Raw genomic sequence first — 15,153 nt, 5'->3', positions numbered from 1 at the left:
AAAATGCTAGGCAATTAGATGGGTAGGTAGATGGGGTTGCAGAAGTGTCAACTCTTTTCAATTTTGTTGGTCTAAAGCAAGAAAACTTCATTGGATAGAGAAGCTCCTCTTCTCTATCATTTTTGCATCATCACCATGGAGCATGTCTAACTTCCCAAGTTTCGCTATCTAAAAATCTTGCTAACATCCTATGTTTACTTGTATATATGCCATTTCCACATTTCTTGTGCAAAAATCTTTTCATTTTGATCTACTCTCTGAACTAAGTTAATTTCATCTGAAGCTTAGTGTTTTACCCCCCTCATCCACCTTTTCCACTCATACTAACTACTAATCTATCACTATTTAACTCCCTATACCCCCTATTCCCCCTATTACTATGTAAATTATGCAAAAAACCCAAAAAATCTATATATCCCCTTCCCCGAGCATTATAGCTCTATGTATCATTTTGAATGTTTTCAAGCGCTAAAACATTGAGCGCGACCCAAAGAGCGCTGAAAAATTAATCTTGGAAATAAACCAAGATCTGCTTGGTTTATTAACCTAACTCTGTCTTAACGCGCGAACCTGATGTTGTAAATAAACCTTTGAAAAACCCAAACGACCCCTTTTTAACCCGTAACACTGTTAAAAACCCGTAAAACCCACTTTTTCCAATGTTCCGTCGGGCGCATATTTCAACAAATAATAATATTTTATTTGCCCCGCCTGACCGTATCGCCCTGACAACTTGCCCTCCTGCCAACCGTCGGATCTGGGCTTTCCCATTCGACGGCCCTCATCAATTTCGGAGTGACCCCGATGTACTGTCGTTAGCGTCCGAAAAATGACGTCCGCTGACGTACACACGGGGACACGCGTCGCCATATTACTGGATCGGGCCAACCTCTCACAATCCCGCTTCCGTATGAATAGCGGTGTGATATGAAACTGCTTACCACTCCCGGTTTTCCGCTGACTGGTCATGCCAACGTCACGCCACCTCTCCGCCGCATCAGCGCCCCCGCCCGCCATCGCTCCGAGCTGTCACGCCACCTATGCAGTCCCCGTGGACCACTCACAGGCTGCCACGTCACCTGATGACGTCATGCTGACGTCAGCCAACCCTGACCCCACCTGATGACGTCATGCTGACGTCACCCAAATTTTCGCGCCAACGCCAAAAAGTCCATATTTGGCCAAATTTTTGCCATTTTTGCGAATTTTTCTGTGTTTTTCTGCTCTGCCTCCTGCATGTATTTTCATGTCCTTTGCTGCCGCACCTTGACAAGACCATTCAGAGCTGCTGCCGCCCAGAATTCGACTGCAACCAAGCTCAAATACCGCCATTAGACCAGGTATTTGTCAATTCCCCAACTGCGCGCTCTGTTTCATCCTGCATTGTTAAAAAACCATTAAAATTGACCATTTTCCCTGGAGAAATAGGCCTACTACGCCTTAAAACCAATTCCATCAGTTTTTAACCGGCCAATTGTGCCCAATTACACTCCTGTTGCTCTGAAATAGGCTGTAATTCAGCAAATTACTTAACCTACCGCGCAGGACGGTATTTCTCCCAAAAATAGTCGAAATTTAACCCAAATTCGCTTGTAAAACATGGATACACCAGTAGCTCCTGTTGCCCTGAATATTGCTCCATTGAATACCCCTCAGAGAGAGTTGGAGTGGAAACCATTAGCAGATAAAGATTACCAAATATCAGAGGAAATGCTAATGAATAGCAAGTATCACATTCACTTGCTAAATGAATTGAAAATTAAGCATAATAGTGGAATTGATATATTGGGCATTTGGGACTCTTTCCTCCCCATCTTCAAGCTCCCTCAGGTCAATGTGTTTCCTGACCTAATCCATCGGTGTGTTGCCTGCTATGACCCCACTTAGAGGGTTGTGCTTGACCCTTCAGGCTCAGTTGTTTTTTATGTCACCCCTGCAGCCATTAGAGAGATGCTAAACTTCAAAACTGCTAAGAAATTAGTTCCTTTATCAATGATGGATCTGATAAAACAAGGAGTTAAACTGACAGATGTTCAAATCACTAAGATAAATCAATTGTTCATTAATTCAACCTCTGAGACCATGAAGTACCCTCCCATCCATTATGTATACCTAAATCAATTGGGCACAGACCTTGCAGACATGATTAGTCCCATATTGGGCTATAATTCAATAGAAATTATTGATGAAACTATGCTGGTGATAATGGCCATGTTTTCCCCTGGCAAGCCCCCAATCTGTTATGACTATGCCACTTACATCTCCAATAAAATACATGAGCAATTGATAGACTTGGAAAGAGAGAGGGTGTTCAGATACACCTCCTATATCTATCATTTAATCCTATACTATCAGCATGAGAAATTTCCTTTTTCTGTGAAAAGAATGGATGCACACGGCAATCCAAGGTCAGTGGTCTATTGGTCCTCTGTTTTCCACCGTAGGTCTTGTTCCCCTTACACTTATTGTGAGTTTATAAACCTCTTCATCCACCCAGCCATGTCTCTGCTTCTGAGGTCACCTCCTCCAAGACTAACTGATGAGATGCAGAGAATTCTTCAGTTGTCTAAGGTATACAACATTGGGGATTGGTATTTTTACCAAAACCACACAGTTATCAGAATATATGGGCGTGAGTTGGCCCCATACAGATTACCCAGATATGTGCCTATGAGATTGTTTGCCCTTGAGTATTTCAGGCAATTTGGGAATGCTGATATACTCCATTTTTCAAGCAAGGGCAAGAAAGCACAACTTAAAGTCAGAAACCAATTAGGCCCCTTCATCTACAATAAAAGGGAGGAAGCTTGGTAAGAGGTAGATAGAATGCTAAATGGCCTTGGCTTACAGACCAACTTCCTTTGGGCACCATACGACCCCACTCATTTCATAAGCCTAAGAAGGGTCAGATATAGGCTGGCCAGTTATGATCACTTAAGGTTGCCTCACATAGAAAAATATGAAAATCAACTAGAATGGAGGGAAGGCACCTTAGAAGAGGCTACTACACAAGAAGAATTAGCTCAAAGAGAAATAAGAAATCTCCATAAGTTGGCTGAATTAGAGCTTTGTTCACAGGTATTTTCTCTTCTAGGCACTCAAGTGGGAGCAGCTGCCTCATCATCCACATCTCCACAAAAGGCAGTCCAAGCCCCAATTACAGAAGAGACTTCAGCCAAGGATAAAGGCAAGGAAACAGAACAGCAAGAGGCCCCTGAAGAGCAGCAATCAGCCCAAGAAGAAGAACCAGAAGACCAAGAAGAATAGCCTGAAAATCATCCTGAACAGCAGGAAGAAATGGCAGAGGCTCATGGTATTAATGATGAGCAAATGCAAGAAAAGGAGACCCCAGTACATAATGTTACAGTGGAGACTTCGGTGCTCCAAACCCCTATCAATGAAGAGAGGGGTAAGAAGAGAGATAGAGAGGAACAGACTCCCCTTAGTACCGCAACATCACAACAAGGGGAAAAGAGACTAAGGCTCAATCCTTTTTAAGAGGAGGAGATGCCTATTGGTCAAACACAGATGGGTCCCCCCAGCACAGAGGTATCAGCTAGCTCATTACAGCAAGAGCAACAAAGAATACTTGGAGGAGAGGTCAGTTCCTCAGAGCAACAAAGAAAGTGTGAGTCTAGCATAAAGAAACAATTCATAGACATCAAGACCAGAAATGAGCCAGTGAGGTTACAGCTGTACAATCACTTGTTAAAAATGGCTCCTACAAACGAGCAGAGGTTGATGTCTGCATATGATGTGCAAGAGGGCAAAATGATAATGAGCCATTTCATGCCCACAGCACTGCAGCCACAGTCTGCAGCTGATTATATTAGAACAAACTTGGAAATCTTGTCCAAGGACATCCATCCAATGGACCAAATTGAATTGCATAAACAGACGTGTGAGATGGTGTATGCTACTCTAGCAGATAATACATTGATAAATTATAGATTGCAGAATTCTTTAAATAATACCACTGCACAATTGGAGTTATAAAAGGCATCCTCCCAGGCTAAAGACAACAGGATCAGGTCTCTGGAGGAAATAATTATAGAGCTCGGGCATGACCCAAAGGATCCCAAAGCTGTGCAGGCACTGCTAAAAGAAAGAGATGCAGATATGGCAGCTTTGAGAAAGATGGCGAAGATCCCAGCAACCCTTCACCCCCAAACAGAAGAGGTTGCTCAGCAAAGGAAAGACCAGGATACAGCAACCATGCTGATAACACTACATCAGCAACTGGTCCAAACAGAAGGTAAATTGGTAGAAACAGAGGCTGCACTGCAGGAGGCACTAAAGCAGAAAGAGGGAGGCCAGCCATATCAACCCCCTCAGCAAGTCATAAACCTTGAGGAGTCCCCTCAAACTACTGCTCCTCCCACAGGGCAGACAGGTCAAACAGCTCCATCAACATCAGCACCAACAACGGCACCAGAACAGGCTCCAAGCCTAGACATGCAAAAGATGATGAAGGAGATTCAAGTCCTAGAAGCCCAGATGGCAGAGCTGAATGAAGCCAAGGAGAAATTGGCCACAATTAATGAGAAACATGATAAATCTAAGCAACAGGTGGCAGGAAAGACAAGGGAAGTAAGGACCTTGGAAAGAAAAATCAAAGAGCTAGAGAAAGAGATGGCCATGGGTAAAGCAATAACGGAGCTCAAGAAAATCATATGGTTAAAGATTGGTCAATCAATCACAGACCAATGGCAATATATAGAGACCATCCATGAGCAAATGGATTTGTTGGGCAAGGCTTATGCAGAAAATCAAAAAGCCAGAGCTTCTCTAGGAAGTATGCCAGATGTAGCTACTAGAATGATCAATGTGTTGAACAACAGAGCTGGCATACAGTTAGCAAACATGGGTATCAGAGATAGAACTGATACAATTTTGCTGATCAAAAGGGTACTCACCCTCAGAAACTATGTACAGGCACTAGAAAGAAAATGTCAGGATTTTCAAGCAGAGGTAAATACTTTTGGTGCCAAGATCACAGCATTATATGACAGGGGACTCCCCATTTTACTAAACAGCGCAGGAAGGCTATATTCTCATGAGAAGTATGCAAAAAGAGTCAACAAGTACATCACTGATCAGTTGACTCCCTCATCTAGCACTTCGGAAGGAACTGGGCCGCCCACAGGACAAGAGCTGTATGATAAACTAGAAAATTTGTTTTATATAGAACATGAAATCAATCATCTGTTTGCACTCCCCCATAATAACTACAAATATACAGATGTTGATGAAACATTACACAAGATGCAAAGGCATCAGATGCCCACTGATCAATGGTGGACAAATATGATAAGGACTTTGCTGTGATTTGATAAAATAATTTAATCAAATGCATTTTACAGCAAGCAGAGAATCAATAAAGAAGTCACAGATTAGCAACCACAGGTCAAAGATTACAGGTCAGCATCCCAAAGGCATCAGATCCGCAACGTGTCATCTACAACAGCCGTCGTCAGCAGGAGTCGTCCAAGAATTAACGCAGCCGACCCTTAGGCCCAAAAGTCATCACCAACCGACAAACAACAAACAGCTGTTATGTACCTTTACTACAGGCTGTAAATTTTGTAATAACTTCACTGTACAAAGTTGGTAGAGATAGTTATTGCTCAATAACTATCATTCTAGATATTTTACTTGATATTTTTGTATAAAATCTCCCCCACGCAGTTCATTTGGGGTTGTTGTTTACTTCTGTTATTCAAGAAAGAGAACTCGGCTGTAATCTTTGTTGAAATAATACAGAAAGGCTTTGGGGTTTGCAGAAATTGATCTTACTAATGCTTGCTGTCTTGGAACTACTGAATGCTGCAGGATTCTAGTGCTGTGTCTTGATATAATAAGTTTTCTCTATCTCTTTTCATGTTTATTATGAGTTTAACTCATATCTTTCACATGTTAATCTAAACTTAGGAGGAAAGAAAAGGAATAACTCAGGATTTGTCCATGAAGACACCCTGATTTCAATCTGTCTTTGCTATAAATGTTTTCTATAGACTCAGCTGTTTAATTGGAATTCTTAACTGCTCCAATAAACCCTGAATCTTTCACAGTTTCTATTTAGTAATTCATGTATGCTACTAAGTAGAAATTGTTGTTCAATTTGTTATCACACTGTCTGTAATTCCATCTCCCACTGTTTCACTCACTAATTAGAATTTATATCAAGAATAGTCATCCAGCCTTGCAGCAAAACTTTCTCCATTACAGGTACCAGGACTGTCCCAAATCTCTGACTCCATATGCCCAATGGACTAACATTCCCCAAACATTTCATGCCCTTCTCACAGCAACAGTTCACAACCAAAACTTTAAACAAAAAACTAAACCCATAACTAGTCCAAAATATTTACATTACAAAGCTAAAACTTAAAGAGAGAGCCCTCTCTGATTACAGGTAGGCTAGGACCTATAATCCAAAGCTTGGTTAGTGGTTACCCCGGCCGTATTCCCTTGGGAGTCATAGGGAACAACCTGGGTGTTAACAGTACTCATACCTTTTCTTGATGATTTTGTTATTGTGTATCTAGATGACATTCTGATTTTTAGTAAAATGTGGGAAGAACATTCAAGGCATGTTAAGGAGACATTAGATGTTTTAAAAAGAGAAATACTTTATGTTAAACTCTCCAAATGTGAATTTTAAAAAACCTCTCTAAATTATTTGGGTCACATAGTAGGGGGAGGTGAATTGAAAATAGATCCCTCTAAAGTGGCAATCATTGTAAACTGGCCTAAACCCAAGTTTGCTAAAGAAGTGAGAAGCTTCTTAGGAGCAACATAATATTGGAGGAAGTTCATTTAAAAATTTTCCTCGATTGCAGCTCCCTTACATGCTTTGATAGGATTGAACAGGGTGTTTCACTCGAGAGGCAAATAGCAAAAAGCCTTTGACACCTTGAAAGAAAATATTAGTACAACACCTGTACTAGCATTGCTAGATCTACAAAGACCATTTGAGATCCAAACTGATGCCAGTGGCTAGGCCATGGGAGTAGTGTTGACACAACACGGTAAACCCATATGTTATCATTCTGAGACTTTTAACCCTGCAATAGTTAACTATCCTACCTATGATAAAGAATTGTATGCATTAGTTTAGAGTGTAAAAAAATGGAAACATTACTTAATGGGCGAAAAACAGTAATACATATTGATCATTAGCCACTTCAATACCTACACTCCCAAACTAAGTTGCAACAATCAAGACATTACACATGGATGGGTTTTCTACAACAGTTCCATTTAGTCATCAAATCTAGACCCATTATAAATGCATCTACCATACTTGAGCATAATTATGTGCTGCATGAAAGCTACGTAGAATAGTATGCTCAGGACATGGACTTTAAAGATGTATATGCAACTTTGAGTCAAGGCAAAAGAATAGAAGAATTGGACTATCACATGAAGGACCGACTCTTATATCATTGTGGGAAACTCTGCATTCCACAAACCAAGAGAGTAAAGATAATTAGGGAAGCAAACACTTCTCTGATATGAGGTCACTTTGGGGTAAGTAAAATAGTTGCACAACTGCAAAGGTTTTGCTATTAGCCGAGAATGAGTGAGACAGTTTCTAGATATGTAAAAGGATGTGCGATGTGTGCTAAAAGCAAGCACAGTAACAAAAAACTAGGCTTGTACACTCCATTACCAGTTCCTTCTCACCCTTGGGAAAGTGTTTCAATGGATTTTGTTAGAGGACTGCCCAAATCTAGGAAAGGTCATGATTATCTATATGTTGTTGTGGATAGGTTTAGAAAAATGTATATTTTGATACCCTACAGTAAACAGATTACAACTGAACAAACTGCAAAATTGTTCTTTGAACATGTATGGGTTCATTTTGGATTACCCACTTCTATTGTATCTGATCGAGACACCCGATTTGTGGGGAAGTTTTGGTCAAGTCTATGGGAACTAATGGACACCAAATTAAAGAAAAGCACATCTTTTCATCCACAAATAGATGGCCAGATAGAAGTAGTTAACATGACAGTGATCCAGTTACTGAGAGGATATTGCAACATGCAACCTAAGCTTTGGGATGAACACTTGTGTTATGTGCAACATGCTTACAATAGAGCCAAACACTCTTCTACACATAGATCTCCTTTTGAGACCTATTTTTGTTTCATAGCAAGGTCTCCTTTGGATTTTTTCTTTGGTAAAGAAGCCATGGTTGATAGACACAGTGATGTGGATAAGGCAACTAGGTTCATTGAACAGATCCAGGATATCCACGAGGCAGTACAAGAATAGCTGGAAAAGATTTAGGCCAAGTACAAGGCTAGGCATGATAAGCATAAGATGGAGCATAGTTTTCAAGTTGGAGACCAAGTCTGGCTGTATATCAGTAAGGACAGGATGCAAGGTGAAGGTAAAAAGCTAAAACCTATCAGGTATGGACCCTTCAGGATACTTGAGAAGATTGGTGAAAATGCTTTTCACCTTAATCTACCAGCTTACATGCACATCTACTCAGTCATAAACACGGATTGCTTGAGTTTTGTTTGAACCTTCAATGGTTGAGGACCGTAAAGAGCAGAGTCAATTACCCTCTGTTGATGACCTGTTACCTGAATATCATAATGAATTATGGGAAGACATAGTGCTGGACAAGAAGGTAAGGATGATGCGTAGTGGGCAAGTGGAGTACCTCAAGATTGGGCTCCAAGGTTCGAAGCCAAGAAGTGCAAAGTGGATTGGGATGGGACAAGTGAGAAAGCAATACCCTCACTTAGTCGATGCTTGAAAACCAACTTTTGGTGGTCCAAAACATTTTTTAGTGGGAAGGCCGTGATCTGAATTGGATCCATCAAAGACTATGAAGGAACCTTGACTGTATCAGGACAAAAAAAATCTCTGAAGAATCCAAAACAGCAACCAAAAAGACCCTGAACCAGTGGCAATGGCAGCCAATGTGGAATGGTGAGGACCTTGGTCAAAGCACGCTTACCGAGGCCGATGGAGACTACGCAGGAGGTCAAAGTAGCCCCTAGGAGCCTCGGATCAGGAAAAGGACTTTTGATGCAAAATTAGCGCCTAGCACTAATTGTGCATCGTTGGGTGAACAGGGCCAAAGTGAAGTAAGCCCGAGAAGTTGGACGCATGGCAAACCAGAGAACCACACACAAGAAAGGAAAAAAGCACTAATCGTACAAAGTGTGACCTGCACTCTGGAAGATGGCAGTATTGATCAGGGTGCCCTCAAATGGTAAATGGTTTTGGAGAAAGCGGAGCAATCCCACTCAACGATTAATGTGTGGTGGCAGAGGTGAGAGAAAATTGTCGTTGATTGCATGTTATCAGTCGAGCAGGTCAACCGCGCAGGTCATGTAAACAACACTGGATCTGGGGGAATCTAGATCAGACGGTTGAGATTGTGCCCGATGGAGGAAGTATAATTGATGAAGGATTATGCTACATTTGTAAGGATTTGAGGTCCGTTTGACCGCCATGGTGGAGGAAGAACACATCCACCACGTAACTGAAGAAATGAACCGATGAGAAGGCTGGCACTATTCAGATGGGGACACATGGCCACTTCCTAAGCGTTCATGTTGACGCTGAATAAGGGACTCCAATCGCAGCTGCAAGAGGTGAATCGATAGAGGCGGAAGAGGAACCGAACGGGCATGAGTTTGAATGGCTAAAAGCCATGAACAACAAAATAGAATACAGAGTTGAACAATGAGAGACAGAAACAAGCGAAGTAGGCAGTAAAGCAACAATAGGAAGAGATAGAAGGCTGAGCTGACCAGCGACAGCGTTGAAGACCAGAGCTTGAGAGACTCAAACCATCCTATAAAGGAAACTATCTGGGCTGAGCACCACGTTGGGGTCTTACCACTATAGACTAGAAGGTCACAGAGCTGGTAGGAGGATGAAGAGTCTGTGTACTCCAGTGGTCTGGGAAATCCAGGAACCACCCTGCCAAGCAAAACCTACTTCAAGAGAACTCACATTAAGTCCCTGTATTGTAATTCTCTACTCAAAGACCCAATAAAACAAGGCCACCACTGAAAGCTAGACCTGAGACGTAGCCCTGGAGAATAGGGTGAACTCCTTATTAAAATTGCTTGTGTCTTTGTAGTTTCTTACTGTATTTCTTTGTTTAAAATCTCTGTGTATTGGCAATCTAATCGATATGTTGCTTAAATTACATAGCACACACACCACACATGAGTATGTAATACCTTTTGTTTAATAAACTTTAAATTGGTGTCACTCATAGGGTGATCATCAAATCAAACAACAACAACACAAGGCCTTGACTCATACACAACATGTCATTTCCACAAGTATGGTTGGCCTAATAATACATCACAAAAATCACGGGGAGTAACGTCACATAATACCTCATCCGTATAGGGCTTGATTTTGTATGGAAGGCAACATTGTTGGCTCACACAGAGATCTCTTCCTTAATGAAGCCACCTAATGGTGTACAACTGTGGGTGCGCAATGGTCAGTAAGCCCAACCACTTCATGACCTCTATTGCAATAAAGTTCGTTTGGCTCCCATTGTCGACAATGAACTGTAGCAGGGAGCCGTTTACCCAAACTTCGGAGTGGAGGACACACTCCTCCTCCCATGGATCTTTGGGTTCCTCCTTGTGGATCTTTGTGGTGGCGATGGTGGCATTGGGCTCCGCATCAATAATCTACTTCTCGTTGTCATTCCCCTTTTCATTTTTTGACTCAGAGTCAAAACTTGGAACTTGTTAACCCTCCAAGAGAATATTCCATGTGTGGCCGAATTCTGGGTCATTTTTGTAGACAAGTGTCCAATCAAAAGTCTCATGCCGACAAGAGTTGAGCATGATAGTTAACGCCATGATCGGTGGCCGGCTCAGGTAGTCTACATCATTATTTGTGTTGCCCTTCTTGTACTTGATATTCAAATGGAACTATTGTAGCTATGTGGAACACTTCTAACGGTTATCATTCGACAACTTCCCTTGTGTCTCTATCAATGCCAGGGGTCGGTGGTCTATGTGGATGACCATTCCTTCCCCAAAATTTAATTCTTCCATTGTCAGCAGGCCTGCACAATGGAATACATCTCTTTATCATAAGTGGGATACTTCTGGACCGTGTTTGAAAGTTTCTCACTTTGATTTTCCACCACATGCCCTCGTTGAGTAAGGACTACCCCAATAGGATAGTCAAAGGCATCTATCTCAATCTCAAATGGTTGTTACAATTCTAGTAATTTGAGTGCTGGTGTAGAGCAAAAGTGATGTTTTAACTTTATGAATTCTTTCTGGTGAGATTCATACCAAAAGAAATTTTCTTTCACTCCTCCTTTAGTGCCATGACTCAAGGGCCAAGTGATGTGAGAGAACCCCAACACGAAACTGCGGTAGAAATTGCTAAGACCAAGAAAGCTGTGGAGCTCTATTAGAGTGGTTGGGGCCGACCAATCCCAAATGACTTGGATCCTTGCTGGATCCACATGCGCCCCCCATTCATCAATAATGTCTCCCAGATACTGAACCTGGGTCATGCCAAAAGTGCATTTCTCCAAATTAGCACACAACTTGTGTTTCCACAATGTTAGGAGAACATGTCGAATGTTGTGGAGGTGCTCCTTCCAACTCTAGCTAAAGATCAGGATGTCACAAAAGTATACCACTACAAATGAGTTGGTGAATGGCCGTAATATGTCATTGATGAGCCTCATGAAGGTTTCAGGAGCATTCGTCAACCCGAAAGGTATAACCAACAATTTAAAATGGCCCTCCTTGGCTTTAAAGGAAATCTTCCACACATCAAAGGGTTCGATTGGTACCTGGTGATATCCAGACTTCAAGTCGATCTTGTAGAAATATTTTCCTCCCTTGAGTTGGTCCAGAAGGTCATCAATCCATGGGATCGGGTACCTATTCCGGACAGTGATCTTGTTCAGCACCCGGTAGTCAATATAGAGTCTCCAAGTCCCATCCTTCCTCTGTACCAACATGATCGGGCTCCCATAGGGCAATCAATAAGGTTGAATTTGACCTTCCTACAGCAGCTTCTGAACTTTCTTCTTGATTTCATCATTCTCCATAACAGAACGTTGATAGATTGGTCCATTGGGTAACAGTGCACCTATGGCCAAATTGATGGAATGCTTGATCTGATGGTGAAGAGGCACCCTTGCGGGGGAGGTGAAGATGTCATCGTACTCCTCCAGGACCTTGTCCATCTGTTATTATCATGTGGAGGGGATTTATCTATGGTCATGGCCACTGTATTTTTCTTTCCTTGAGGGTGTATCATCAGAAAAACAAATTTCCCAGTTTTGAAATGAGCTTACTACAATGTTTTGCAGTAACCAAATATATGGCAGTAGGCATGGCTACCTCCAATATGTTGTACTACTTAATTCCAAATGTAACAATAACAACACAAGGCCTTGACTCATACACATCATGTCGCTTCCACAAGTATGGTTGGCCTAATAATACATCACAAACATCAAGGGGGGAAAATGTCACATAACACCTCATGTGTAAAGGGCTTGATGTTGTATGGAAGGTGAAGTTGTTGGCTCATGTGCAGATATCGTCCTTGGTGAAGCCCCCTAAAGGTGTACAATTGTGTGTGTGCTATGGTTAGTAAGCCCAACTGCTTCATGACCTCTGTTGCAATGAGGTTCATTTTGACTCCTGTTCTCGACAATGAACTATAGCAAGGAACCCTTTACCCACATCTTGGAGTGGAAGAGACGGTCGTCCTCCCATGGATCTTTGGGTTCCTCCTTTTGGATATTTGTTGTGGCGATGGTGGCGTTGGGCTCTGCAGCAATAATCTGCTTCCCTTTGTCATTCCCCTTGTCCTTTTCTGACTTAGAGTCGGAACCTAGAACTTGCTGACCCTCCAAGAGCATATGGTATGTGTGGCCAAATTATGGGTCACTTTTGTAGAGAAGTGGCCAATTAGAAGTCTTGTGCCCACAAGAGTTGAGCATGATAGTTAACGACATGATCGATGGTCGGTTGAGGAAATTTTCCTCATTATTTGTGCTGCCCTTCTTGTACTTGATATTCAAATGGAACTGCTGCAGGTATGTGGACCACTTATGATGGTGATCATTATGCAACTTCCTTTGTGTTTGTATGGACTACAGGGGTTGGTGGTCTGTATGGATGACTGTTTCCTTCCCCAAAATGTGATTTTTCCATCGTCGGCAGGCATGTACAATGGAATACATCTCTTTATCATAAGTGGGATACTTCTGGATCGTGTCTGAAAGTTTCTCACTTTGATGTGCCACTAGATGCCCCTGTTTAGTAAGGACTACCCTAATAGCATAGTGAGAGGCATCTGTCTCAATCTCAAATGGTTGTCGCAAGTCTTGTAATGTGAGCACTCGTGCAGAGCATAGGTGATGTTCCAACTCTATGAATGCCTTTTGTTGAGATTCATACCAAAAGAATTTTGATTTCGCTCCTCCTTTGGTGACTTGACTCAAGGGCCGAGTGATATGAGAGAACCCCAACATGAACCTGTGGTAGAAATTGGAAATACCCAGAAAGTTGCGGAGCTCTGTCAGATTGGTCAGGGCTGGCCAATCCCGAATGACTTGGATCTTGGATGGATCCACATGCATCACTCGTTCATCAATAATGTCTCCCAGATACTAGACCCAGGTCATGCCAAAAGTGAATTTCTCTAAATTAGCACACAACTTGTATTTCCGCAGTGTTTGGAGAACCTATTGGATGTGGTGGAGGTGCCCTTTCCAACTCTAGTTGAAGATAAGGATGTCATCCAAGTATACCCCTACAAATGAGTTAGTGAATGGCCGTAAGATGTTATCAATGCGCCTCATGAAGGTTTCAGGACCATTCATCAACATGAAAGGTATAACCAACCATTTGAAAAGGCCCTGCTTGGCTTTATAGGTAGTCTTCCACACATCGAAGGGTTCGATTGGTACCTGGTGATATCTGCGCTTCAACTCGATCTTGCAAAAATATATTTTTCTCCCTTGAGTTGGTCCAAAAGGTCATCAATCTATGGGATCGAGTACCTATTCCGGACAGTGATCTTGTTCAGTGTCCAATAGTCAATACAGAGTCTCCAAGTCCTATCCTTCTTCTATACGAACACGATCGGGCTCCCATAGGGTGATGAACTCAGCTGAATGCGACCTTTCTGTAGCAGCTATGGAATTTGCCTCTTGATTTCATCATTCTCCATAATAGAGCATTAATAAATTGGTCCATTGGGTAACGGCACACCTAGCACTAGATCGATGGAATGCTTAATCTGATAGTGCAGAGGCACCCCTGCAGGGGAGGTGAAGAAGTCCTCATACTCCTCCACGACCTTGTCCACCTGTTATTGTCATGTGGATGGGTCTTGTATGGAGGTCTTGGATACTGTCTTTTTTATTCCTTGAGGGTGTATCATCGGAAAAAAAAGTTTCCCGGTTTTTGAAATGAACTTACTGCATTGTTCTACAGTAACCAAAGAGATGGCAGTAGGCAAGGATACCTCTGGTATCTTGTATAACTTAATTCCCAATGTAACTATAAAAACACAAGGCCTTGACTCATACATAACATGTCACTTCCAGAAGTATGGTTGGCCTAATAATACATCACAATCATCAAGGGGAGCAACATCACATAATACCTCATCTGTAAAGGGCTTAATGTTGTATGGAAGGCAACATTGTCAGCTCACGTGCAAATCTCGCCCTTGGTCAAGCCACTTGATGGTGTACAGTTGTGGGTATGCTGTGGTCAGTAAGCCCAATCGCTTCATGACCTCTATTGCAATGAGGTTCATTTGGCTCCCGTTGTCGACAATAAACTATAGTAGGAAACCATTTACCCACATCTCAGAGTGGAAGAGACGCTCCTCCTCCTCTCGATCTTCAGGTTCCTCCTTTTGGATCTTTGTAGTGGCAATGGTGGCATTGGGCTTAGCATCAATAATCTCCATCCCTTTGTCATTCCCCTTATTGATTTCTGACTCAGATTCGGAACATGCATCTAATTCTAAAGCCTTCAGCTTGGCCACCACTGAGTGCTTCGCCTGACACTCACTTGTGTTGTGGGTGGAGCTCTTATGGAACTCACACCACTTTCCCTCATCCTTCGGCTTTGCAGTGTTGTCCTTTGCTTGTGG

This window comes from Pinus tabuliformis, chromosome Q (genome assembly GCF_031772625.1).
Source record: "Pinus tabuliformis cultivar Carrire ecotype Pingquan chromosome Q, CPIR1, whole genome shotgun sequence".
NCBI lineage: Eukaryota > Viridiplantae > Streptophyta > Pinopsida > Pinales > Pinaceae > Pinus > Pinus tabuliformis.
This window is presented reverse-complemented; position numbering follows the sequence as displayed.